Here is a 26,846-nt window from a genome sequence, read left to right as displayed (position 1 = left end):
AGTCAGGTTGTCCAGGCTGACCTCAAAAATCTCAATCCTCCCTGCCGGATTTACAGGTGTGCACCACTACATCCAGTTTGTTATTGGTTTTAATATAGGTTCTATATGTCCAATTATTATGTAAATATATGAGTTGTTCATGGGAGATAAAAGCACTGTAGGGGTGTTTGATTCTACGATTTGGCAGTAGAAGATGCTCATACACTAATAGTTTATTTGACCTTAGACCCCATTAACATAATAGCACTAATAATGACATAATAATAATAACTAACATGTATGGCAAGTTTAGTAAATGTTAGAGATGGATAAGGAATTTTGTAGATATTATCTAATTTAATCTTTACTGTGCTTCTAGAGACCTCCAATGGCATGAATAATGTGTGTGGGTTAAGGCTTATTTATGGGCTTAGTGGAGGCAGCAGAGCACAGAACCTGGGATGGGCTCAAATGCAGGAAGGTGGAGGGGTACTGAGCAGGGATAACAAACTGGGGACCCCAAGAGTGGATGCAGCCTACACGTGTGCTCCACTAGGTGTGTACCAGGGCTATTTGAGTGTTTTATCTGGAATGCTGTTGAAGGCGTGTACCCTCCAGCTCCCCAATCCCTATTCTCTTAGTCTATCTGGCCTACCTATTTCTACTTACTAACCTGGTTAAGGATGATCCTGGAACTGAAGTCCTCTGATGTGCAAGACAACCAAGCAACGGGTGGTGCTGATTAGATTTTACTTTTTAGGATACAACTGCAAGTGTGTTTTGGTGTGTAAGATAGATGACCATATTACTAAGTTTTTGTTGGATCATTGAACACAACTGTTTGCAATCTCACTGTTTGAATTTCCACTTTGTATGCTTTAATTTTGTAACCTGAACAACTGTTTCTAAGATGACAGTATGTAGTCTATTGACTAGTGATTTCTTACTGTTTATTTATTTATTTTTTTTTTTTTTTTTTTTGAATTCTGTATTACTTGTATCCTTTTACTGTTTTTTTTTCCTTTAAATAAAAATTTTTTTTAAAGATTTTACTTTTTAACACTGGGTCTTGCCGTGTTCTCCAGACTGGTCTTGAACAATTGGACTCAAGGGATTTTCCTGTTCCCACTCTCCATGTGCTGGCACAATAAGCCCACTGCTGTACCTGGCTGGATTTTATTTTTTGATAATATGCAAACCCAAACTAAAGAATAAGAGAAATGTCACCAAGTAAACTGATCCCATTTTTTCTCTTGTAGGAAGCAAACATGTACTTGTACACTGAGAGATAAAAATCACAAAATAGAATAAAATGCCCTACCGTGGAAGTTGATTCTAACATTGTTAGTTCAAACAGAATTTTCTTTTTTTTTTTATTTTAAAGAGAAATAAAAGATGAATCAAGAAGCAAACAAACCTAAAAAATAGCAACAGCAACAAGAAAACCCCAGCTATATAGGTTTTAAAACGAGATGATAGGAATTTAACGATTGTTGTGATACTACACATTGTTATCTTCAAAATAGTTGCTCAGGTTACCAGACACAGGAATAAAACAAAACAGCAAAATAGAACAAAACACTGAATTTCAAAAACAAGACAGGAGTAAATCCCCCACAGTTCCACAATGCACACTGCCATCCTCCAAGTAGATGCCCAGACCACCAGCCTCAGGCCTGCAAAGTCAGCTCATGGGAAGGCACAGTTTGTCTCCTTGCTAAGCCTCTTCCCAATCCGCAGGCAAAGCCTGGTTCACGGGATGGTGTGGTTTTCTGACAGCATTTTCTTGAGCACCTTCTGTGTAGAGCACATCTCTGGTTCCATGTCAGTGAGGCTGAGCCCTGATGGTCATGCCACCTCAATGTCCAAAGGAGACCCAAGGGCCATAGCTGAGTTCTCCCTTTCATTCCCTTACACATGTGGCCCCAAGTTTGCCCTGCCTGAGCCCCAGTAGCCAGAAGATAAGTGAGTTCCCAGGAGTTTAAGAAGCCAGACAAGAAGTTAAGCCTCAGCAGGAAGAGAAAGAGACAAGGTCTTTGTGCCAACTACAAAATAACAGATACCAAGAGTAGAATATTCTCAGGAAGAGAAGTTGATGCAAGAATTTCCAGGGAAAAAAATGAAAAATTGAACTAACAAGGAGAGAAATAATAAAATCAAGTTAAGAAATGGCACATTGTGATGAGAGCTATGTTGATAATGATGAACACTTTTCCCTAGAGACATTTAAAATAAACTCTAAGAAAGAATGAGAGATAAGCTTTAGAAGAACCCTTCACTGACGTGTCTAAGTGGCCTGATTAAGTCTTTTCCATCTTTGCCTTTCAGTTCTGGCCGCTGGCTGTCTGGCATGATAATTCCCAGGCAGGCACATGGTCCTCTCCATTGTGAGGGTTCTGGATGAGATAGCAAACCAGATGGCAGAGCCAGGAGCAGCTTCCTGGGAGCCTCTTTCTCTGCATTCTCTCTACTTTCCCTTCATCTTCTGCCTTCCCACGTCCTCTTTCTCCCTCATCACATTAAATGTGGCTGCCATCAAAGAAAGAAAGCAAAACCTGAGAAGGGCCGTAGTGCAGGTTCTTTCCAATAATAACCTTGGCAGATAATCTTGCACAGACAGAGTGAATCGTTTACTTGTAGCTGAGATCAGGGGCTGCATTCCTCCCAGGAGAAAAAACACTTATATTGACGTGTTTATGTTTTGGAATAATAATATTTGTCCATGTGAAAATATGTGTGATTCATTTCTGCCACACCATATGGCTTATTGCTATTCATAATCCAAACAGTAGCAGCTGCTGCAGAATGTGGGAATGAATTTTCTTGAAGTAAAAATGAACTAGCTATTGCATGCCACATATAGTTTGTAAATATCACTAATTCTTCACCAGAAACTTATTTGTCCCATTAATCCATTATGTTCTCCATTGATTTCTCCAATGTTTTCCATTATTCTGTCCACTTTCATTTTATCCAGTAAAGAAACTGATTCAACCCTACCTCAATCAAAAGGTAATCATTGTATATCTTGGCAACATGGGTGTGTATCAGCCAAAGAAGTTGGCAAGTGAAGGCCTCAGTTTGGCCTTTCCTGCCTGGTGACAGCTACCAGAAAAACTGCAGTTGTGTTTTTGCCCTGACTCTGCAGTGTGGCTTTTTCCACTGTTTAACCACATTGTGTATCTATGGTTCATCAGACATATGAGGGCAATGAAGCAGCTAATGATCCCCACCACCACCCCCAACTCCACAAGCCCACTTGTCAAGCCTCTATATCATAGAAGATGTAAGGTAACAGTCTCTATAGACCATTTGGATGTGGTTTACAAAAGCCCTGGAGGCATAAGAAGGAAGTGATTTGTGAACTAAGTGCTGGATGCTACTGTAGAAACAGCCACAATCAACAGCAAATACACCAGTGTCCCAGGAGGAAAGTTTCTGCATGACTTGTTTATATCCCTACCTAGTCATTCCGAGTTCCCCAAAAAGCTGGAGATTTTAGAAAAACAATACACTCCAGACTGATTCTATACATCACTATGGTGAGGATGGTGAATATTTAGAGCCTTTAACTAAAAAAAGTCCTGGGTAAATGCTCCAACCTTCAGCCTCAAGTGAAAGCATAAAGGAAATTGTTTCGCTGTCCCACTTTAGCTTGTTCAGTCATAACAATGTCTTCCTTTGCATGACAGATCGCCGTTTTCTTTTTATATGTGTTATTTGAGACTCTTTCCCAAGACTTGGTGACCCACGTCAATGGACATTCTGAGGCTAGCACATTATCTCTCTCCCATGTGCTTGCTCTTGTTTCCATCATAGCAGGTATCATTAATTTCCAGCTGGTGTCGTTGTCTTCCTATAGCAATTTGTCTCTTTCAGGTGTCTGTTGGTCCATCCTCTAAGAACCTGTACCTTTCTCACAAGTTATAATAGGGTGATTTATCAGTGTCGTTCACCTCACTCAGCCACAGGAGAGCCACCAGGAGATGTTGCAGAGTAGGTCCACGCTCCAGCCCTGTAAACCACATTCTTCTGACTTGAAATTGCATTTCATGCCCTTCCTTCCGGGACTTAACAAGAGGTCTTGGAGCTGGCCTCCACTTACCCTGCTGGCTACTCTCCTTTTGCTTTCAAAGCATGTTACACAATTATTTTATAAGCCTTTCTTTTCAGAAAGAATATCTGATGGCGTTCCCAAGTCACTTGTATTAAAAAGCTGTGTGTGTGTGTGTGTGTGTGTGTGTGTGTGTGTGCCTGTCTGGCTGTTACTCACTTACGTGTTTCTCATATTCATAACCTCCCTGACTGAGGCCACGTAGGAAATTGTCCCTTGTCCCCTGTGATTTGATTTCATGGCTAAATCGTCCTAACAAAGCTTCCTAATGGAAGATGTTCAAAATGTCCCTATGTTTTGTTCCTGCCTTTTCCCAGTCCCTAGAAAAACTTCCAACTAAATGCTCAACCCTAACAATTTCCTGAACCAACCGTGATAGCAGGGACTCATCACGTGAGCTGTGGTTAGTCCTGTAGTGCTGAGCCTGGTGTTAGTGGGCCTGGGTTGAGCCCAGGGCACCCCTATCTGCTCACTTATAGCTGAGTGCATTCCTTACCCGGCTAGTGAGCATTCACAGATGCTTCTATTTCTGACTTAGGGTGAGGGAGGGTGCTGTCCTCCAACAAAATACCCCACCTGCCCTTAGTAGTGCTGCTGGGCAAGTTTGGCCTTCCTTCCATCGCCTCAAGATTCCTCCCAAGGGTGCCTAGAAATGGGCCACATAATTTTCATAGGCCTTACACATTTTACCCTTGCTCTACAAAAAAACACACGTATTTCCCTTCCTACATACATGTATTTCCCTTCTTCCACTATCTATCTATCTAGATAGTATCAGCATAAAAACTAATAACATTATATATTAAACTATTAACATTATATATTAAAGCATTTTCTTTGACCAAAAAGTGTATTTTTTTCTTGTGACTTAATTTCTTTAATTGAAATTAATACATTTTCGTAGTCCCTAAAAATATTGTGAGGTTATGGTGCTATACCCAGAGCACCTGACAGATACATCAGTCCCACCTGGCAGACCCTCTTGCTTTACATCAATGTTTCTCAAACTTCATATTTTTACAAACCACGCTTAAAATTTTATATTATAGGGCTGGGGATTTAGTTCAACAGCATAAGCGCCTGCCTGGCAAGCATAAGGTCATGAGTTCGATCCCCAGTACCAAAAAAATTATATTGTATTGCACTTCTCCATTACTAGTTTTCATTTAACATTTTTCTTTACAGTTACCTCTTTCAAAATTTTGATAACTACTTTGAAAAGAAAATTTTTATAATTAGCATAAATCTGGTATAACTTGTCATAAGTTGAAAATATAAATTAATGTAAATTACCAAATATATCTTGCATTCTTAAAAATTAAGTTTTTTCATATTCAGCTTCACTCTGGTGAATTCTACTCTCAGCACCTCTCATACTTTTCTAGGTCTAATTTGTGCTTGAGTCTGTTTCTAGCTCAAACATACCCATCCTGCTTAGAGTTTCTTATTTATTCACTGTTCACCCACTCCACCCAGCCACTGTCAACATTTTTGTTCTAAAAGAGTTGGATCCACTGGAGCCACCCAGCTGAAATGTCACTTACAGACCATCTACCCTCATCAGTTGGGTCTTCTGGGAAACAGCACAGCTGTGTCGTCCTGACTTACCATTTCTCTATGGCAGCACTGCCCAGGGGTGCTTTCTACACTGATGGGAATGTGCCCTCCCTACTCTTGCTGGTATAGCACCCACTGTGCTATGATTCCATTCTTAAATAGCCTTCACATGTCTCACATGTTCAGGGACAAGGCTTTTGTGAAGTAACTGGATCAGGAGGGCTATAGATCCATCACTGGATCATTGATGAGATTATAATTTGATAGCATTATTGGGAGTTAATAGAAACTTAGCAAGCAGGGCCTAGTTAAAAGAAGTGGCAATGGAGTTGTAAGCTTGGAGCAATATGGTGTCCGTGACCCCTTCCTCTCTGGGTCTCTTGCTCTCTCTCCTTCCTGGTTGCCATGAAGTGAGCAGCTTTCCTCCGCCACATTCTTCTGCCATGATGTTTCCATTTTGCCCCCACACCTAAAAGGAACAGAGCCAGTGACCATGGACTGAAACCTCTGAGACCATGAGCCAAAATAAACCTTTCCTTCTTTATGTTATTTCTCAGGTACTTTGTCACAGCAACAAAAACTGACTAACACACACTAATACATGTGACCTTTATGCATTTGAAACATGGCTAGGTTGACTATAGAACCTTTTATTTGAGTTTAATTCTTTTAAATTTAAACTCTAATGCTTTAAATAACTAGTGGCTACCATATTCCGCAGAGCACCACGGCAGCTCAGACACTGGAATTTTGACTGATGAGCATCAGTCTTAGACTTTAGGTTCCTGTTTTTTCTACCTCAAAAATGATTACCACTTTCTCTCAGGCCTATCCTGCCACACAACCAAGTTTGTTAATGACACAGAAGTCATTTAAGCAGTTCTTGTTTATATGAGCAAATGGTCTGAGTGAGGTGTGACAGAAGGTATCAGTAATGGAATGTGGGGGTCATTTATGATCTGGAGAACCCTAGGGAATTGGAGGAGGGAGCAGAGCAGGAAGAGGGAAGTGTCAAGGATTAATTGCCTCCTCTTTTTCAGCTATGCCACAATAGCCAAAATCTAAACTGTATTAATATGATTGTGAGGTTCCGGGAGCAGTTGTTTGTTTGTTTGTTTGTTTGTTTGTCTTTGAGACACAGGGTCTTGCTATGTAGCTGAGCCTGGCATTGAATTCACTATGTAGCCCAGGCTGGCTTTGACCTCCCAGTAATGCCCAGCCTCAACCTTGCGAATGCTGGAGTTACTGGCATGCACCACCACACCTAGCTAAACTCTTTTAATATTTCTGAGCATTCTCCTTTCTTTCCCATTTTAAATGATTGTCAGTCCTTAAAGGTTCATTTTCATGTAAGCAGTCTGCTCGTAATTTGTTCTTAACCTGCTAAACAGCAGCTTGAGCTGAATCTAGGCTCCAGGCTTTGTTGTTAAAATCTGGGGACCACAGTGTTGAATCAACTTCAGGAGAAAACCTGGCCCTCTCTCCAATGTTCAGTGAGGGTACAAGTACCCATGATTTCAAGTATACTCTGAGGATTACAGTAATGGCACTCACTTGAGTGGCACACACAGACAACCACCAACACATTTCCCCTTACACTCTCACACCTGTTCCTTATAAACTGAGTCCCCCCATTCTCTGTAGTGCCAAACCTCTCAGCAATGGCAACTGGAATGGGATGATAAAGTTGAGTTTCTGAGCCGATCGCAGAACATCACTTAGTGATTTGAGAAGAGGAACATAATCTAACAGTTGTGTTTTTGTTAGCTTTTTGTTACTATAATGAAACATCTGAGGCAGATTACTTTATAATAAAAATAGATTTATTTTGGCTCATAGTTTTGGAGGTACAAGGACTAGAGGCCATATCTGGCCATAGCTTTTTTGTTTCTCAGAGTCCTGAGGCAGTACAAAGCACCATGAGGCAAGAGGCATAGAGCTTACATATTTTGTAATTCTATGTCCCTTCTTGTGCTTATAAAGCCATCAGGATTTCATCATTTGAGCACTGCTCTGCACCCCATAGTCCTATGAATTCTCCACCCTCTGAACACCATGAACATGACGGTAGGAGTTCTATTCCTACACGAGCATGGAGAAGAAGAGTGCTCGTATTCAAGCCTTTCAGACCAGCCAGTTCAACTTCTCAGCTAAGAGAAGTTGGCTAAAAGGATGTTTAGAAAAATGTTCCTACTAACAAAAAAAGAAGCATAGAAAACTACCCTTCTGCCTCCACTGGCATTGTTGAGTCTACAGTGGAAGCCAGAAAGTGTAACTGCCATTTTTCATCCTTGAAAACACCAACCTGAGGATGATGTGGCAGCTCCATGATACCGTGGGACACGGAAAGCAGCAGGATAGAATTAACTCTGAAGCAAATGCAGACTTTGTGAAACAATAAGCCTCCTAGCAAGTAATACCATTTTGAACTGAGTCTTCTTTTATTAGCACCTGTAGTCATCATTATTGATAAAATCAATAAATGCTGGCATTCTTATTGCTGCAAATTTGACTTAAACCCTTTCCCCTTAGACACAAGGGATAGTTTTAGCTTTTCCTTGACATTTCTGACACAGGTTCCTATTTTACTTCTTGGGATCCCTCTGCACAAATCACTGCCAGATTTTATTTTTTCTTCATTTTTGACCTGGGCATAAAGGACCGAACAGATGCTATTTTCCACTACATTGCTATTGAACACTGTGGATAGTAAAATTAAACCCTAATAGCAAATTACAAATAGCAGGGGGAAAAATGTGGCCATTTGTTATATGCCTTTCACTGCAAATATAAAATATGGTTCTGTTTTCATCCTTTAAGAATGAAGTCTTTTTCTATTGAACATGGAGTATTGAACACTTTTTTAATGGACACAATTTTATTTCCACTGTGGAAAAGATACAAATAACAGTATCTTTCTCCCCTAAGCAGAAGTCCTTCAGGGAATCTGTCTTCACTAATATGTGTATTGATGCACATACACCTTTCCCATTAATATTAATAGAACCTAATGCAAATGTATAAATCACCTGCATTCTGATTCCATGTGAATCTGATGTAGGATGACTTAAGGTGAATTCACAAGATGCATTTGTCTGGGAGCGATTCCTTAATATGCCTTCATCTCACAGCTGCATTCTCTCCTGTGACTGAAATATTAATCAGAGCCTGGCTCTTTTGCTCCCTCCTTGCACACACACCTCCGCCGCAGAAGACATCATGGAGAAGCATCTGTGAAGCCCTGTGCTTCTGCCTAACTAGAGTCATACTGCGTGAAGTAAGAAAAAAGACAGAAAATATACATCGAGAAAGATTTTCCTTTTATGAGGAGGATCGTGCAGGGCTTGGCTACACTAAATGTGCATGAGTTTCTTAATCCTAGGAGTGTTGGTGACACAGGTCCAGTGTGAGGAATTTATGCATCTTTGTTCCCCACCTTTATCCCACTAGTTGTCATTATATGAAGCATCTTTCCTCTCTATATACTGTGCAATAAAAAAATATAGTGAATGTTTGAATTAAAATTTATTACATTGGGGCTGGGGATTTAGCTCAGCGGCATAAGCGCCTGCCTTGCAAGCAGGCAGTCATGAGTTCGATCCCCGGTACCGGTAAAAAGGAAAAAGACAAAAATAAATAAATAAAATAAAATAAAATTTATTACATTAAAGTACATATTACAGAATGTATCAGTCCTTCTCCAAAAACTGTCTCTTGCTTCACACTCACTTTTTCCCAGCTTCTTGCCATTTTCTGAAGCCATTCTGGAAGTCTTCTTTAAGAAGTCCTAAATAAAATCCTAAAGGAAGTCTTTTCAGCTGCACGACTGTGACTGCCTAGATGTCTTAAATCCATTCTGAATGTTCCACCTTGCATGATCATTTTGACTTTAAGGAAGAACTAGAAGTGGCACAGAACCAGATTTCATGAATATGGTGGCTGAAGGCACAGCACACTGTTTTCATTTGACAGAAATTGCCATTCACATTTTGAGTTGCTTCAAGACATCAAGGAATGGCTGGGGATTTAGCTCAGTGGCACAAGCACTTGTCTCACAAGCATGAGGTCCTGAGTTCGATCCCTGGTACCAAGAAAAGAAAAAAGACATCTAGGCAACCACAAAAAGGCATTCGCAGCAGCATCCTTCCAAAAGTGCTTTGGAAAGTGTTAAGGATGATGGGACGAGTGTATTCAAAAAAGGGGGCCATTTTGAGGAAGATGAATGGCAATGTATCTGTTACTGCAACACAATTGTTTTTAATTTAAGCACTCACTGTATTGTTTGATTACACCTTGTAGCTCAAATCTCCCACAGCTGTTTTGGCTGGCAGCCACTGTGTGCCCTCAGGAAAAGATGTATTCTAAAGCACTTCCCAGCCGGAACATCTTCCAGTCTGCACTGGTCCACCCTCATCTAACTATGGCTCTTTAGCTGTCTGATCTCCTCTCTGAATCAGATTCTGGCCACAGTCATTGTTCCTGGGACTGTCTTTGGTTTTACTGTAGTATAAGCACACGCATGCACGCGCGCGCGCACACACACACACACACACACACACTCTGTTGTATCATCTGCCCCATCTCCTTTCTTTCAGAGACAACAAAACCTAGCATCAAACAGAAGGAAACAAGATCATGAGCAAAATCCTACTGACTTCTTGTTAGTACTAGGTTACATATTGGAAGTATGAAATATGAGCACTGAAGGGAGCCTTTGCACTGCCTCACAGTAACGTCTGTCCAGAGCCCTGATTTGTCGCCCTGGCCATATCCTCTGCCTGGCAGCCTCTCTTTACCATGGTAAAGCCGCTGGTGCTCCTTATATAGATACAGGAACTGAGGCTAATTAAAAATGCCATAAAAACTGTATCATTGCTTTCTAAATTAATAATCTAGCAGTAGCTCAATTTCTTTTCTAGTCCAAGAGAGTAAGGAAATTATTAATCATAGAACTGCTTGAATAAATCTGACAGATCTTAATTCTCAAAAGTGAAGTGAAATTTTCAGTGAATCTTGGGGTCTACAAAAGCTTTCAGAGTTAGTTCAGTCATTATAATCTGCTCGAATCCAAGGGAATATTAGGATTAAGATAAACTCTAAACTCTAATAATTAAGTATTACTAAAAGGTACTGACTTATAATAGATCTTCTAATATGACTTTAAATGGAGACATCTTTTTTTTACATGTAACACTCTTTCTAGAACCTGTCCTGAAGTTATTAGGATATTATTATCCAGTTTATAAGATGTAAAGTTCCACCAAAAAAGAAAACAGTATTAAGTGAAGAAGACTGGGTAACATGCTAATGCTATTATCTGCATCAAGGAAAATGTGATAACTTGGACCAGAAGCTGTGAACTGGAGCATCCTCACCCTCATGGCCTCTTACAAAATTGTGAATTAAATGTGTGCCACCAAGATCAGTAACAAGTGTATTCTTTATTCACTTATTGACAACTTAATCCATGTCTTTTGTGGATCAAACCCTGTCCTAGAAATAAGTACAAACAGAAGACACGTCCTCAACCTTTCGGGGTGTCCCAAAAGGCTGAAAGAAAGCCTTTGGAAGGGCCTACAGGAAAGCTGGAATTTATCAGGGCATCTCCACCAGTTCTCTCACATTCTCCTAATCATGGGTACCCCAGACTCCATTTTATAGCTGAGATCCAGAAAATTAAAAGTAACTCACCCATGATCACACAGTCTTGGGAAGAAGTAGAAATCAGACCTTCATACATCCGTCTCCAAGTGCCCTTTCAATTGCACCAGTCAGTACTACACTGTGCGACCTCCACAGCCATGGGAGACAGCCTGACTGACCTTGAATAGCTGCCATTCGCCGTGACAGTTACCCTGCCTCCGAAAGTGTCACCATCAGTTGGTATAGTGAGCCCACATTCCTTCTCTAGAGCACTCTGAAATGGGGAGAGCAGCAAGCAGTGCTGTCCTTGTGTGACCTTGCTGCGTCACTGTCTGCTGCTGGAAGCGCTCTCAGGCACACCTGAGTGGCCCCAAGGAATGTCCCATCTCATCTCCAGAGAAAGAGTGTTCCTTTTTCTAAGCAGGGAGCCACACAGTATCACACTAAATATTCTAGTAGTTCCCCGAGGATATATTAGACAGCAGGCAGCCCCTGGAAGAGGAGAGCTGGGGCAGACACTAGGAGTTTAACGAAAGCCAAGAAAAAAAGAAGCCTTTTTTACCCACCCTGTCAGCAGGAGAGGATCACCAGGCCACGCAGAGCACCTTCAAATACACACAAAGGTGAGAGGAACCACACCTGGGTGATCCAGGGTCTGCCATGGGGCTCAAGCTGGCACTGAGGCTGGGAGGGGTAAATACGAAGACAAACCCAGACAGTGCCTCAACAATGATGAAGAATCTGGATCTTGGGAACCAAGGAAAATACCAGCATAGGGAAACAGACAGGTGTACAGTTGCTCATTCTCAATCCCAAGGTCTGAGACACTTGAAAAGTGAACATTTAAATGGCAGAACCTGTCCTGAAGTGATGCAAGGCTATAACATAATTCTGACTAATTCTTCTTAATGGGAATACTCACAGTTCTACTACATAAATGTTCAGATACTTGATTACAGATGATTCTGGAAGTGTGCAGTAGCACATGTGAAATCTTGAGACCTAAACTTCAGAATATGTCTGGTCCCAAGGGTCTCAAATAGGACTGTGTGTCCTGCATAAACTTTGGCATTATCTCATTTAATTGTCCCAGAAATATTAAGAGCAAGTCTCATCTTCCCAATTTTATAGATTTAAAAAGCTGCATTGAGAGAAATAATTATTTGGACAAGATCCCACAACCAATGCAAAGAATGTGAAGCCTGAACCCAAAACTCTCCCTGAGCTTCTGAGTCTGTGCCACGCGGAGACTGGAAAGTGTGGCAAGTGGTGGCCCAGGGGGAAGGGAACTCAGGGACACTTTTGAGGAGAACATGTTCCTCTGTGCCTTGTGCTCTCTTGGCCCTGCCACTGTACATCCTCACAGATGTCTTGGTTTTTGTAAGAAAGGAGAGAAAGAGAGAGAAAGAGACAAAGACAGAAACAGAGACAGAGACAGAGAGACAGGGAGGAAGGAAACTGCAAAGCTAGAAACTCCTGTCAGCATAACATTCTAGAAATATTAGGTGAGAGTGATCTTTGGAGCACTACAGTCTTCCGGAGACATCAGAGTAGCTCCAGACCAGGTTCTTTGAACCTAAAGAAGTCTCAGATTTTTCAGTGCACCCAGTGAAAGCTCTGAGTCTTCTCCATAGGAGACTGAACACACAACTCCACAGTCAGAATTCCTCATGTTATTAAAGGGGATCCTGAAACATGATCCCAGATTCAAAATCTCAGGCTTTGGGGAAATAAGCACGGGAAAAAGTTAACAGCCAAATTCAACTTTAAAGAACAGAGATCATTTTAATTAATATAGTTCGGTGATTCTGATTAGATATAATTGCTATAGGAGCCTGGAATTCCCTGACCAAAAGGGCCAAAAGGGTATGTAGTGGTGTGTGTGTGTGTGTGTGTGTGTGTGTGTGTGTGTGTGTTGGGAGAAGCTGGAGGTGGGAAGTGATTATTCTACTGTGTCAAGAAAATTGCCCCTACAGGTATTGTTAAACCCTCATCCTTCCATTGGTCTCTGCTTTTATAAACAAGCAACTGGCTAGGCCAGAAAGCAAGGGTTACATTAGAGGTCTCTTTTCAATTCCAGGATTGTGTAATTATCTTTTGTCTGTATGTGCTGGGAGACTCTGGATCTCCTAGGCAGATTCCTTTTCATCATCCCCGATACTAAAACTTGCAAACCACTGTCAAGGCCCAACCATAAAGAATCTCCAGCTGGCGTCTTAACTGTCTTGTTTATTTCCCCCTTGCTCTTTTGATTTACTAGGGTTATAAGCCATTATTTTCTAAAACTAAATGTTTCCTAGTCTTTTATGTCTCTGGTTTGATAGTGATGATAACCTGCTCCCACGGGTATAAAACTGCAAATGATGAATAGAAGTTTGCCCATCATTAGCCAGAGCGGAAAACAGCTCCGTCTCAGAAATTCAAAAAGTTGATAGTGGCAGATTTTGTTTTTTTACGTGATTACCTTTATGACAGTTTTGTCACTTAGCACCAACTACGGTGTACTCCGGACTGGCTTTTTGTCTGACAGTGGTGTTCACAGCTCATGACACTGGGCTGAAGCTGCTTCTGATTTGTGTATATGGTAATTGATAGAAACTGATGGTGCATGCATTTTGAACTTGAAGTTACAAAATAGGCATGTTAGTGCAAAGTGCTTGCATGTCGCTCATTTCCTCACGTTAATACATAAGATTAAATGAAAAATTCAGTTTTGCGAAAGTGGTGAAGTCCTTGGTCTCTAGAATTAATCCAGCTTTGGTTTACATCTTGAATCCGTTGCTTATATATTAACTGTATGGCTACAGAGGCTATAGATAAGTTGGTTATCTCTTTATGCCTCCCTCTGTGGGATTATAGATAGGATTACCCCAAAACAAGAGTTTTAGGATTGAGATAATGCACATAAAATGCTTAACACAGTGTCTAGTCTGGTATGTTTGCTATCATCAATATTATCTCTCAGAATAATGATTCCCAGCTCTATTCTCCCACAAATTCTCTCTCTAGCAGGTTCAGCTTAAATTCAACAGAGGCTCAACATATGCTAAGATGTATATGTGGTATGTCTCCCAGCTCTAAAATATCAGGAAATCCATGCATTAATGAAAGAGAGGGGAGGTGGCTCTCATATTACCACAGTACTTTGCCTGAAAAGTGAGATTTCCAATCTCTATTAAGAGTAGCTCTTTTTTTCCCTACTGTTTAGCAGCCTGTAGGGGCTCCTGCTCAACCGAGCTAAGCAGGGAGAGAAAGAAAATGATTGTGCTCATTGCACCTGGCTGTAACTTATGCCTTTTCTACTCTGCTTGGCCCTGTGGTCATCACAGGATGGGTCCAGAAGTTCTACTCCTAAAAGAAGCATCCCGGGGATCAGGCAGGCCCATCCCTTACACCCCTGTGATCCTTTTCCCAGAATCCCAAATGCCTGCTTCATCTGGGTCACCATGGAGATTTTGCCTTGCTCTCTCCTGCTCTGCAGAGTTGGACTGGATGTCCTGAGAGCACAGCACAGACTGTCTGTGGGAAGGACAGCTGGCCTTGCTTGATGTTTCTGTCGGCCTTAAATAGCTTTGAGCCTAAAACCACCTGTCATATTCCAACTGAAATCCAGTAAGTGTTTGAAAGAAAATCACCCTAGTGGGAAACAGGTAGAAAACCAATCAATAGTTTTCCTCTTTTGGTCAAAAGGTGCAAATCTTAGGTAAATGAGAACTTCATAAAATTTCAAAGTGTAGAGAAAAGTCCGCATCTCCTGAGAATCGGCCATGCTGGGACTTGGGGGACCAACCAAGAAATCAGCAAGCCAGCCTTCCTGGTAAGCTACGCGAGCCATGGGCATTCTGGGGAGCATCTCCCATGAGCCTATGGCGCACAGCCTGAGAGTCAAACACCATCCATATCCCCCTCCCCCTGAAGTCCCCAGCCCATCCCCTACCCCCTCACCCCCATTTAGCAACCAGATGGTTCCGAGGACAGCCCGAGTTGATAGCAACTAAGGTATATAAAGCAACTAAATGCTTGTATTGTTGGGTTGATTATGCTGACCCAGGACAGTGGTCTGAGCATCTCTTAGGAGGATGACAGTATGCAGTATAGCAAATATGGGGGATTTCCTGCTATCTTGTCTTTGAAGTCCAGTATTGTTTTCACTGTTTTGCTTTGACCCAATTGTTTTGCTTTATTCAATATTCTGTTTTGATTGATTTTATAGTGCTTTGTTTTTGGTTTGGTTTTGCTATACCTGATGGAATGTACAACTATTGTGAAGATAACAAGATACACTGTGGTAGCTATTATTGTTTTCCTAGTATCCTGCTTTGAAGTTCTGTGCCAATTTTACTGCATTGCTCTGATTGGCTTTGTTCTGTCTTGTTTTGTTGGATTGTACTATCTTTAAAAATAAAAAATTTCAAAATGTGCATCTCACTGAGGCAGAGGTTCTAGAAAAAGGAGAAAACAACTTGAGATTTGCTATGCTTAAATCTCAGAAAATAGGTCCTTCCAACTTTGCACAGCAAAAGTGATGCTGAGGATTTATCTTTCCTTTTCTTTTTTGTGTGGCTGGGGACTGAACTCAGGCCCTGTGCACGTTAGGCAAGCGCTGTACCACTGAGCTTCACTCTCAACCCTAGGATGTCTTCTATTTCGGGAGGGTGCTCTGCGGGAGAGGAAGCTGCCTTTGACGAGGCTATACATAATGTTTTCCAAGTAATCTTTCTCCATGATTGCTGGTAAGGAAACTTGTAATAGGATGAAACATTTAAAACTGAGACTCTTTTAAAAGCAAGATTATACTGAACATCTTATTACTGATGATAAATTCAATATACCTTCATTGTATCTCCAGATGAAGCATTCAAATTTAGAATCAGATAGAATCAACCTGCATAGTGTCCACAAACATTTCCATAGAACTAAAATTTTGTTCTGGTGGGCAGAACTATCAGAAAATATCTTACTTCAAAAAAAATGTTTTCCTGGCAGCACTATAACCAGTAATATCCCCTGACATGTATTCTAGGCAATGATTTTCCAGGATACGAATAACATGAAGGAATTTGCAGTATTACTTCCCCACATCTACTGTTAACAGATTTTTCCCTTTTCTACTAATACTTTTACTTTCTAGAGACAAATGCCTGTATTTTTTGTTTGTGTGGCCTTTTGTACCTTTTTGTGTTTGTGCAAATCATATTTTTAGCGTTTAGTCATTTCGGTAACTTTTTATTAATATAAGACTTGTGGTTACAGGAGAGAAAAGCATGAACTATATTGAATTACTGTCAGCAGGCAGTGATGTTGTTATTATAATACCAGGAGCAAAAACAAAGAAACAGCAGGCTAGAGTCAGCACACGTGGGGTCTTGCTCATGTGCCCCCAACAAGACTGCTGGCATCTGGAGAACACTGATGTGAGATGACACTCAGCCCACTCAGTCCTGCAAAGTCCTTACCTCGGTACCCAGCACAGGGTGCACACCACATATGATGTACTGCACAGCCTCAACTAACACTAAATAGCAATCTAGAGAAACTACGGAGCCAGACCACTGTGCCACCTTGGGCAAGTTACTTTACCTCTGTGTGCTTGTCCCTAACACAATAATAATAATAATAATAATAATAATAATAATAATAATAACATTCATAGCATAGGATTGTTGTAACAGTACGAAAACTCTAGATGAATATAACTCTGTTCGGCACACACTGGAGGCATACCCGGAAACAGTAACTCAGTGGTAGTTGTTGAAAGGGAATACTTTATCCCACGCTCACTTTTCCTTCTCACAGCAGCCTTAGGATGTGCGGCTCCATTCTTGTCCCCAGCTTACAGAGGATTGTGCAAGATCTCAGCACAACACATGGTGGAAACAAGGTTCGAGTGAACCAAAAGCCTGCAACCCATCAGTCAGTGCTGGGCCCGTATCACTCAGCAAACAGCAAGTGCAAAATGCTAAGATGCTTCCAGGACAGATCCAACTCTCACAGTCCTGAGAAACATGTCAAGGATGTGCAGCACTCGTAGTCTGTGGGGCCCTGCTCCCAGGCTGCTGAGGACCCCAAGAACCCTCATTTGCAAGCCAGATTCGGGGCTGAGTGTAGCAGCACCGTGAAGAGACTACTGCATGCACTCTGCTTAAAAGTCAAGCACTTTTGAAAACATCTGCTGGAAATTGTGTGCCACTGATTGAAATGAAAAACAAACTCAGCTGCCAAGCAATGGTGGGAAGAGGAAGAGGAGCAAAGGACTAGTGACAAACACCTAGTTGACATATTGCCACAGATGGCCACAATAAGAACCTACATGAAAAGAATAGTTTAAATAAGACCACAGAGGGGTTTTGCCAAAAGTTATTTTATATTGCAATAAGGGAAATATAAAACTATTCTTTTTAAAACTGACTCACAAAATCTACAGGCCTCATTTTCTTTAGTAGGAAATTCTTCTAATTTTGTTCTATCTCAAACAAACTTCTAAATGTATGGGGCGAGGTGGGCGGGAGGTGCCTTTTGCAGCCAGAACTCCCTGGCTGTGTCCTCACCTCCCTGGAGAAGTGGGCAGAGCCCTGGTGCTGGCGCCTGGGAGGAAACCTTCCTGCTCCCACCTGGCATCTGTATCAGGTCTGAAACAGACACAAGCTGGCAGGACTGAGGAAGAATTTCTGCCAGGACTTTCCAGGTCGTAGAGATGGTAAGAGGCTGAGCCAGGGTAAAAATCCAGGCAGCCCAGATTCCATACAACCCAGACACCTCTTCTGCCTCTCAGTGATGAATTCCACCTTGCCTGACTACAACCAACGTGCCTGCCTCAAAAACCATTTGTTTAGTCTTTTATTCATGATCCTATCTTTTTATAAATTCTGCAGCCTTCCTCTCCCAACACAAAATGAATAAGACTTTAAACTAAAACTGCATTTTCAGATTCAGCCTAAAAGTGATGGATGGGGATGCTTTGGTTGGGGGGAGGGGGGTCGGACTGTTTGCAAAGACCTTAAATTGGAATTCAAGTTCATAGGAGACCTGGCAAGACCAGACTGGCTTTGGTTACAGGAACTATGTCCAAAGAATAGCCATGCAAGTTCTCTATGTCTTAGAGGGAGAAGAGACTTCTAGGAACCAAATAATGAGCCACCTCATCTTGCACATGAATCTTTAGCCCATTTTTTCATCCCACTACATCTAATTGATTGTGTCCACTTCATAGAAGCTCCACAAGCTTCTCTCTGTTCTCTGTTCTGATTATTTTATCATTTAACAACTGCACTAACTTTGCCAGTCTCTTTTTCCTCTGATTTTTCTCACTCACCTTGCACACAGAAGTCTGATCATCTCCACTACTCAAAAGTATTCTAACCTCCACACTGCCTGTATGGCTCAAGTTTAAATTCTTATCCTCAAAATCTGTGTCTATGATATGATCCCTACCCAGATGCATGAATTACCTGTTCTACACAAACTGGCATGTCCCTACTTTCTTAACATATGTCATGGCTCCCACCTGAAAGGCGGTCCTCACTCTGGCTTGACTTTAAGGGACTTTGCTTCAGCCATGGGGGAAGCCTCCTGCTGGGGTGGAGAACTGGCAGAGTCGAGATGTGTAAACACTGAACCCTCTCCTCTAGTCTAGACTTTACTCTGGATACTTGGGAGCCAGAATTACCTGTCCAGTAACCCAATTGCAGTTTTCTTGGCTTGCCTGGTGGGGAAATGACAGTGCTTAGACTTGCAGGGTGAGGCATTCATTGAGTGCATCGGAGGCTCCTTCAAGTACAGTGGAGCCTGGGTGGGACTAGAAGTGGGCCTGCTTCATGCCAGGGCTGAGTTTCACAAACCTCTCACAAGTTTCTGAACACTGAGGCATTTAAGGAATCCAAATCTGAATCTGGCAATGATACAGCATATTTGTTAAGGTAAAAGGATAGAGCATGTAGAAACACTTTGCTGGTTTAATTTATAACTACAAAATAGATAGAATGCATTTTATTTAATAGTCTGGAGTTTGACTTATGACTTTAATATGTTAAGACAGAAGGTATGTGGGTTTCAATTGGATTCCCGCCCAGGCTTGCAAATGCCAGGGACTCATTTTTCTCTACATCCATCGCTACCGCTTGGCATTTTACCCATTCTTTTCTTCTTTTTTGGGTGTAGGAAGGTACCAAAAATCAAACTTAGGACCTCGCACTTTCTAGTCAGGCACTTGTGCCACTGAGCTAAATCCCCAGCCCCTTCATCTTTTAAATTACAGATCAAATCTCACTTTTACCAGGAAGCCTTCCCAGACCATCACAGATGTAATTTATTTCTCTATTTTCTCTTTTCATTCTCACAGGCCTGTAATTCCAGCTATTCAGGAGGCTGAGGCAAAAGGATGAAAAGTTTAAAGTAAGCCTGAGCCACTTAGTGAGACCCTAGCTCAAGAAATAAAATGGACTGGGGTTATAGTTTTATGGTCGAATGTGTGTCTAGCGCACACAAGACCTGAGTTCAGTGCCCAGCACGAGAAAAAAAGGAGAGGAAAGAGAAAGAAGGGGAAAGGGGAAAGGAAAGGAATAGAATAGTTTCTTCTACAAAGGAGAAAGGCACAGAATCAAACACCCTCCCCCGCTGAATCTACCAGTTTCCCTATTGGAAATATAACAAACAGGACACGTCTCTTCATCTCCTGTGATAAATCCCCAGTTCAAGACACAGCCTTCCACTCAGGAATATACCTCTGCTCTTGTTCAGTCTACAGTCCCTTCCTTAGCAGCTGTGACAAGAACCTCAGGCTTCCTTAAGAGCCTCTGATGCCTTTCAGCTGCGATGAAAGCATAACCCACATGCCTGACTTGTCCTCTATGGATCTCTCCGGGCTGTCTCTGGCTCTCTCTGTCATCCTTCCCTCTTCCATGACTTCAGAACTCTGGCTTGCTATCTGTTCATCCCTCAAATGTCATTTGCAGTACTAGGGAACCTTATTTCCCTAGATTTTCATGTAGTCTCTTCCTCTCATGACTTGTGCCTTGGTTTATCTATAATCTTTCCAGAAAGACCTATCCCAGAGTCCCTAATTTAAGCACTTCCAAGTTGCTTTCCATATAACATTACTCTAATTCTCTTCATGTATTTATATTTTACTGTCTGTGTCCCATGAGAACAAAGAACTGTGCCGTAGTTATCTCTCTGATGCATGGAAGAGTGACAGGCAGGTAGTTAGTGCTCTGTAGATATGGATGGATGAATGGATAGATGGACAGACCTCTGGACTAAAAAGTAAAACGTACAGGGCACTGGAGAAGCCACATAAAGTAATCTAACTTAACCTGGAGAGAGTTTTGTGTTTTGTTGCTTTTTATTTTTGGTTTTGGTTTTGGTTTCCTACATTTAGATCTGATGAGGAAGATTTGAGAGGCAGGAAGGACAGTACAGTAGGTTATACTGAAGAATTTAAACTTCGCCGGAGAGTGAGGAGAAATCATTAAAGAATTCCAGAAGCACATGATTAGATCTGCATTTTGGAAAGATAATCTAGGGCTGCAGTGTGAGCACACACGAGACAAGCCAGATAGAGGCAGGCATTCCAGTGGAACAGAGCTGAACACAGAGACGAAAAGGAAGATTTAGCCAGGAAATAGTTATTTGAACCTCCCATTGTATGTCACCAAAATGAAAAGTAGAGTTAAGCCAACTATCTGGAGGAGTGAAGGAGATGGAGCCATTAAGTAGGACTGTCAGCTTCAGAGTAGGTGGCATCCTTCCCAACTCAAACTCTGGTGTCCAGAAGCATCGACCACATCTAGTGAATTTACTTTCCTCCCAAGCATCTAGAATGGTACTCCATGTATGCCACTGCTGACAGTCGAGGAAATAGGCACAAGGCCTCCCTTTAGGAGGCAGGTAGACAATAGTATCACTCTGAAATGCAAAGGTAGAGGTATCTTTGGAGAAAGATAGTTCTGTTTCACTCCTATGAAGTCTGAGATGAACAAGCAGTGAGAGACAGAGAGGTTGCCCAGACAAGGCTAAGTACCTCATTCTGGGAGAAGGCCCATTATTTAAGGCTTATAATATTGTAAAGAAGCAGTTTAAAAACCTTGACTTAGTACAACAGTTCCAAGAAAAATACATAGAAAGAGAAGACAAAGAAGTTTGCAGAGAAATCTGTACTGAACAATGCCTGATAATAAAAAGCCAATGGAGGGCCGCAGATTTAGCTCAGCGGCATAAGCATCTGCCTGGCAAGTGCTAGGTCAATGGAGTTGGGGGTGGTGGGGCACAGTAATGGAACCATAATAACAGTGAAATGGAAACATACATGTAGGTTCAGCAATTTCATCTCAACTGAGTACCCACAGTGATTCTTATTTTGAAGTCAAATGTACTTGCTTTATTCCATTTGACTATGATAAAATATAATAAATTCAATAATTTTTAAGTAGTAGAAATTTATTTCTTACAATTTTGGATATTACAAAGTCTGGCATATGTTGAGGGGGTCCAGCCCTGCTTCCAAGATGGTGCCTTAAACTCTGTGTCCTCACATGGCAAAAGAAATAGCAGGATAAAGGAGGTGAATACTGCATACACCTGTGGAGGAAGAGAACCCAAAGGGCCTTACCTGACTCCCTCCAGCCCTTTTGTAAGGGATTAATTCATTAATCAAGAAAGTAAAGTTCTCATAAATTAATCACCTCCCAAAAGATGCAGCTCTTTATCTACCACAATGGGGATTAAATTTCAACGTGAAACTTGAAGGAGACACATTTTAAACCTTTTCAGTGCTTTTCATTACTAGTAGTCATAGTATGATTTTCAGTGATTCATTCGTGGTCGTAGCAGTGAATTACCCTCAGGATGGCAGAAGTGGTTTTTTGAAGTTACATCTCTGACGGAAGAGTTACCATAAGAGATTACAATGGACCTTCACTCACTGCAGTGACAGCAATCCATAAGCCAACTTCTCAAAAGTGGCCAATAGCTTTTATATCCAATAAATTCATTTCTGTGTAGTCCACCATTAAAACAAAATCTGTCTCCCCCCCCCCCAACCCCAGTGATGTGAATTTAATTTGTTCTCATTTATTAAAGCTGCTTCCTGGGACTTGGAAATGCTTTTTAAACGTTCATTTCATTTTTACATTCACAATCCATTCCATTCAACACATTCTCTGCAGATTGAATTGCTTGCTAAATTTGAAAAAGATCAATAAATAGCAGCAGAAACTACAGAAGGTCATTTATTTTTTGATTAATATACCCAATAAATCTAAGTCTATTTTCTTCAAATAAATCATCTGGAAATTTAAAAAAAGATACTTTCTGGCAATTTAACAGGGTTAAATCTAAAAATAATCGTTTACTTTTATTTGTGGCTGACATTAACATGACAAAGCTTTGACAAAGTTTACTTAGTACTGAATTTATGTCTCCCATTTGCATAGCTGTATATAAATGAGCAGTGAATGGATTTAAAACAGAAGAGAACTAAACTAAAAAATATATCCGTTTTTGGAAATGACCTGGATCCTCCAGAATTTACTCTGGCTGTGTAAAGCAGGAGGACATGAGACTGATTTTTTAGTTCAATTAGACAAAGGGAGGTCCTGCTTTAGCAACAACCCAACGCACAGTTTTCCCTCTAGTGAGCCTTGGTGATTATGAACGGTGAGGAATCAGCTAATTAGAATTTCAAAGGATAGTGACAACAGTGATGAACAGAAGGAAGTAGCAGGAGCTCAGGTCTGTTACAACACGTGGAAGTCCCTTTCCTCTCCCTTGATCAGAGATTCTGGAAGATTCCTCTCCCTGCAGGTTTCTAAGCTTCTGTTTTTTCCTTCAACTTCTTTTCCAGTCTCATCTTTGACATATTTTTACTACCCATAAAGTGAAACCAAAAAATGCCCATCTTTCCTTTATACAGTTTTATACTCCCCCTTCAAAAGCAAATTGAGTTTTTCCCCCCTCTTAAGATGGCTCTTGGTAGAGAGAAAGCACCTTGATTTGGGTTTTCCTCCTCAGTATCAATGGGCAACAATATGAAATGGATTCCAAGTCAAAGGCAATCTTTTGGTAATTTAGGAATAGTGAGTTTATCCAGATAAATCAACAATTAGGATTTTTCTCATACATGATATCCATGTTTAGTCACCTAGCAACTTGAAAATATTTTACAGATTTTCTTTCTTGCCTTAATTAGAACCAAGAATCAAGCTATTCCTTAGGTAGAGAACGTGACAGGTTCCTCAACTGGAAGGGAAAAGGGACCCCACCCTGAGGTAATGGAGCCAAGGCCATTTAACTCGCAGTGAACATCATGATTTGCTTTGGCCCGCAGGGCTGCTGAGATCCTGCTCCAAGAAGTACAATTACACTAGCCTTTGGCTTCTTGAAAGATTTCCAGACTCTTGAAAGATCTGCAACTGTTTTCTCAAATTAATACCAACAACATCCTGGTTATGACATTACCCCCTACATAAGGAAATGATGAAATAAATAAAATCCTTTTGCTTCTATTACCTTGTAAATGTGATTTTTAATTTTTTTTTTTCAGTTTGATAGATGAACTCAAGGCCTTCACACTGAACTACACCACTATATCCCCAGCCTTTTTTTTTTAATTGGTAAGGCAAGTTGCCTGGGCTGGTCTCAAACTTGAAACTCTCCTCCCTCAAACTCCCAGAGTGCTAATAATATAGGAGAACTATAACACCCAACCTGTTAGATGACAGGTGTGCTGAGTTTGTGTCCTCTGACATGGAGGAATGAGTTCCAAGGGACAGCTAAAGTTAAGAGTAAAGATTTATTGAGAGATAGTGCCTGAGAGACAGGAGGAGTCCCCAGTAGGCTGCCACCAAGGCCCTTTATCAGGGCTAATTTAAAAAGCAAAGTCACAATGTGGGTCCAGCCACAATCAACCTATAGAATTACAAGTATAGCTAATGTTGATCCAATACACAAGCAAGGCATTTGCAAGGGTTATATATATATGGCTGATGTCATTAACCTTGGTTAATCTATGACCTCTAAAGCAAGAACATTTTGGGGAAGGATGGGTTCAAGGGTGTTCTGGTCACCCACCCTTGTATCTGATGCATGTCCAGATTTAATGTACTGAGTGGTAAAAATTACACCTTCCTCGCCTTCCTCGGGTGTTCCTCCAGCCACAATTCTAATGTCTTTACTTTTCACTGACTTCCTTGAGAGCCCAGCCCCTCTCTGACTGTATATTAATTTCTATCTAACTTAGCTGCCTGTAATACTAGAATTACAGATGCAATCTACCACACCCAGCTTATAAATGTGATTATTGCAGGCAAATTATTTTGCGTTTCAGGTTTTTCCTTCTTCCTATTTTTTTCAATGTCATTTACTCTATCTCTTCACATTTGTATACTAAGCAACTCCTGATGGAAACTTCTCATGATCTGATCTCAGCGGTGTGTGGAAAGGTTTCTGTTTCTAACTTTGTCTTTGGACTTCCCTGACCTCTTTGTTCTTCCTTTCCTTATCTACCTAATGAGAGTAATGATAGCTTGCCTGGAAACTGATTCTTAGATGAAAGAGAACTAAATGTTTTTAAGTACTATGGTCACCCTCAAACACTAGCTATTCTGGGTGTGGCCAACACAAAGCAGAACATGATCCTGAGAACTTCCAAAAGAAGACTTCAGGATCAAACACTTCTGAGAGGCAGCCACCACGTTAACAATATAGACCAAGAAGCCAGGGGTACATTTCAGTGGAAGAGCACTTGCCTGGCATGCACAAGGCCCTGGGTTGAACTCTAGCACCACAAAAAAGAGTCCTGGGCTATCAGAATTCAACTACCAGTTTTGCACGAAACTAGCTAGTTGGGTCCTCCCTCAGTTTTCCCAAACATGAGATGTGAGTATCATCGTGATGCCCTTGAAGAACTTAAGATTATGCATATTAGCAATTTATAAGATTATGCATATTAGTAATTTGTAAAGTTCTTAGGACCCTGCTTTGAGTGTCAAAATGCTATGTAAATGAAAATTTCTACTTAAGCCAGGAACAAGCCTGCTCTTTTTCTAAAAAAACAGTTATGCTTCTTGTAGACATTGCTATAGCCTGGGCAAGTCCAACAGAAGTTCCCACTGACACTTGAAGGAAGTTACACCTAGTAATCCACTCATTAACTACTGGTCTACTTGCTTCTCTACTTGCTACAAATATTTGCTTATGCAAGCCATCCATTTCAAATTCAATATCTACAATTGTTAGTAACTTTAAGTAAGTTAACATTTGTTATTTTATTTATAAGGTGGTAGAAAATAAGAAATAAGATTGACTATACTGTAATTGCAAATATCTCATAGATAAATTTGAAAAAATAGATTTTATTGAAGACTTTACTAAAAATAATTCAAAATAGTGATGTATGGACTTATCAAATTAATACTTAAAATTTTGGGCAGATCCACAGAGCATTCTGTTGTATTTTAAAAGGTCAGCTGTAATAACCTTTGCTGACTTTGTTGGAATTATGAAAATCTATCTATGATCTAAAATACCACTTTACTGACACCAATATTTTATAGAATTATGTATAAGACAAAGAAAGAAAACCTTATGTGTTTAAATTGCCTTGGTAAATCATTGGAACAGATGTGCCCAAACTATTATTCTATGTATATTTTTGTTTAGCTCTCCAAAAGTTTTTACATGTCCAGATAGTGTATTATGGTGGGATCTGGGATGGAGGATAGGTATACTTTTTTTTCAATTGAAAGAAACAATTTTGTTAAAATGTCGTTTAAAAAATTATGACGCAGAGGATTTAGCTCAGTGACATAAGCGCCTGTGTGGTAAGCGCAAGCGAGGTCGTGAGTCTGATCCCTGGTACAAAAAAAAAAAAAAAAAAAAAAAAAAAAAATTATAAAGCAAGCTTCCCCTCAATGATATTGTGTTAGGGAAAAAAATCCACCTATGGAAGTTGGGAATGTCAAAATTGATCCCTCTGGGACTGGGGATTTAGCTCAGCGGCATAGGCGCCTGCCTTGCGAGCAGGCAGTCGTTAGTTCGATCCTCGGTACCAATAAAAACGAAAAAGACAAAAAAAAAAAAAAATTGATCCCTCTTAAAAGGCCAGGCAAGTGCATAGGTGGCCCAGAAAAGTTCCATACCTTCCCTCATCCTTCCAGACAGGCAGGGAAATTTCTATCACCCTGCAAGTCCTGCTGAGGTTTGGTGGTTAAGGAAAACCGTAAGAGTAACTATTATGATTGCTTGTTAGAGGCAAAGATAGAACAAGGTGCTCAGGTTAAGCGAGTCCCTGGAAAAGAGACCTGAGTTTGTTTTAAGCATGATAGCGGCCACCTCCACTACTTCCTCTGTCCCATTCACTTCAGACAACACTTACTGCTGTGTTCCTCATTGCAATATACCAAAGGCTATAGGGAGAGTTATACTTGCAGCAGTATATTTTTTAAGTACATATTTAGATTTTTTACATGTGAAATTCCTTACCATTAGTCCTTTAAAAATTAAATGAAGGAACTGAGCATAGCCCCATGGTAGAACATGTGCTTACCTTATGTGAGGC

At 40.8% G+C, this 26,846-nt stretch overlaps 1 protein-coding gene and 1 long non-coding RNA gene across 2 annotated transcripts in view; one reads left to right on the top strand and one right to left on the bottom strand.

The window, feature by feature from the left end:
• The window catches only part of Sash1 (SAM and SH3 domain containing 1), a 302,233-nt gene that overhangs the window by 6,820 nt on the left and 268,567 nt on the right, over positions 1-26,846 (top strand). The window lies entirely within an intron of this gene.
• LOC134472105 (uncharacterized) lies at positions 929-11,593 on the bottom strand. The gene is made up of 2 exons (XR_010041947.1): positions 11,342-11,593; positions 929-6,119 (listed from the first exon to the last, which is right to left on the bottom strand). It is a non-coding gene; the product is annotated as an uncharacterized LOC134472105 (long non-coding RNA).

Source organism: Cavia porcellus, unplaced genomic scaffold (assembly GCF_034190915.1).
Source record: "Cavia porcellus strain 051 isolate PalLab524CR breed Dunkin Hartley unplaced genomic scaffold, mCavPor4.1 scaffold_22, whole genome shotgun sequence".
Classification (NCBI taxonomy): domain Eukaryota; kingdom Metazoa; phylum Chordata; class Mammalia; order Rodentia; family Caviidae; genus Cavia; species Cavia porcellus.
Note: the sequence above shows the minus strand (reverse complement) of the source record. Positions and strands in the feature narration are given on the sequence as shown.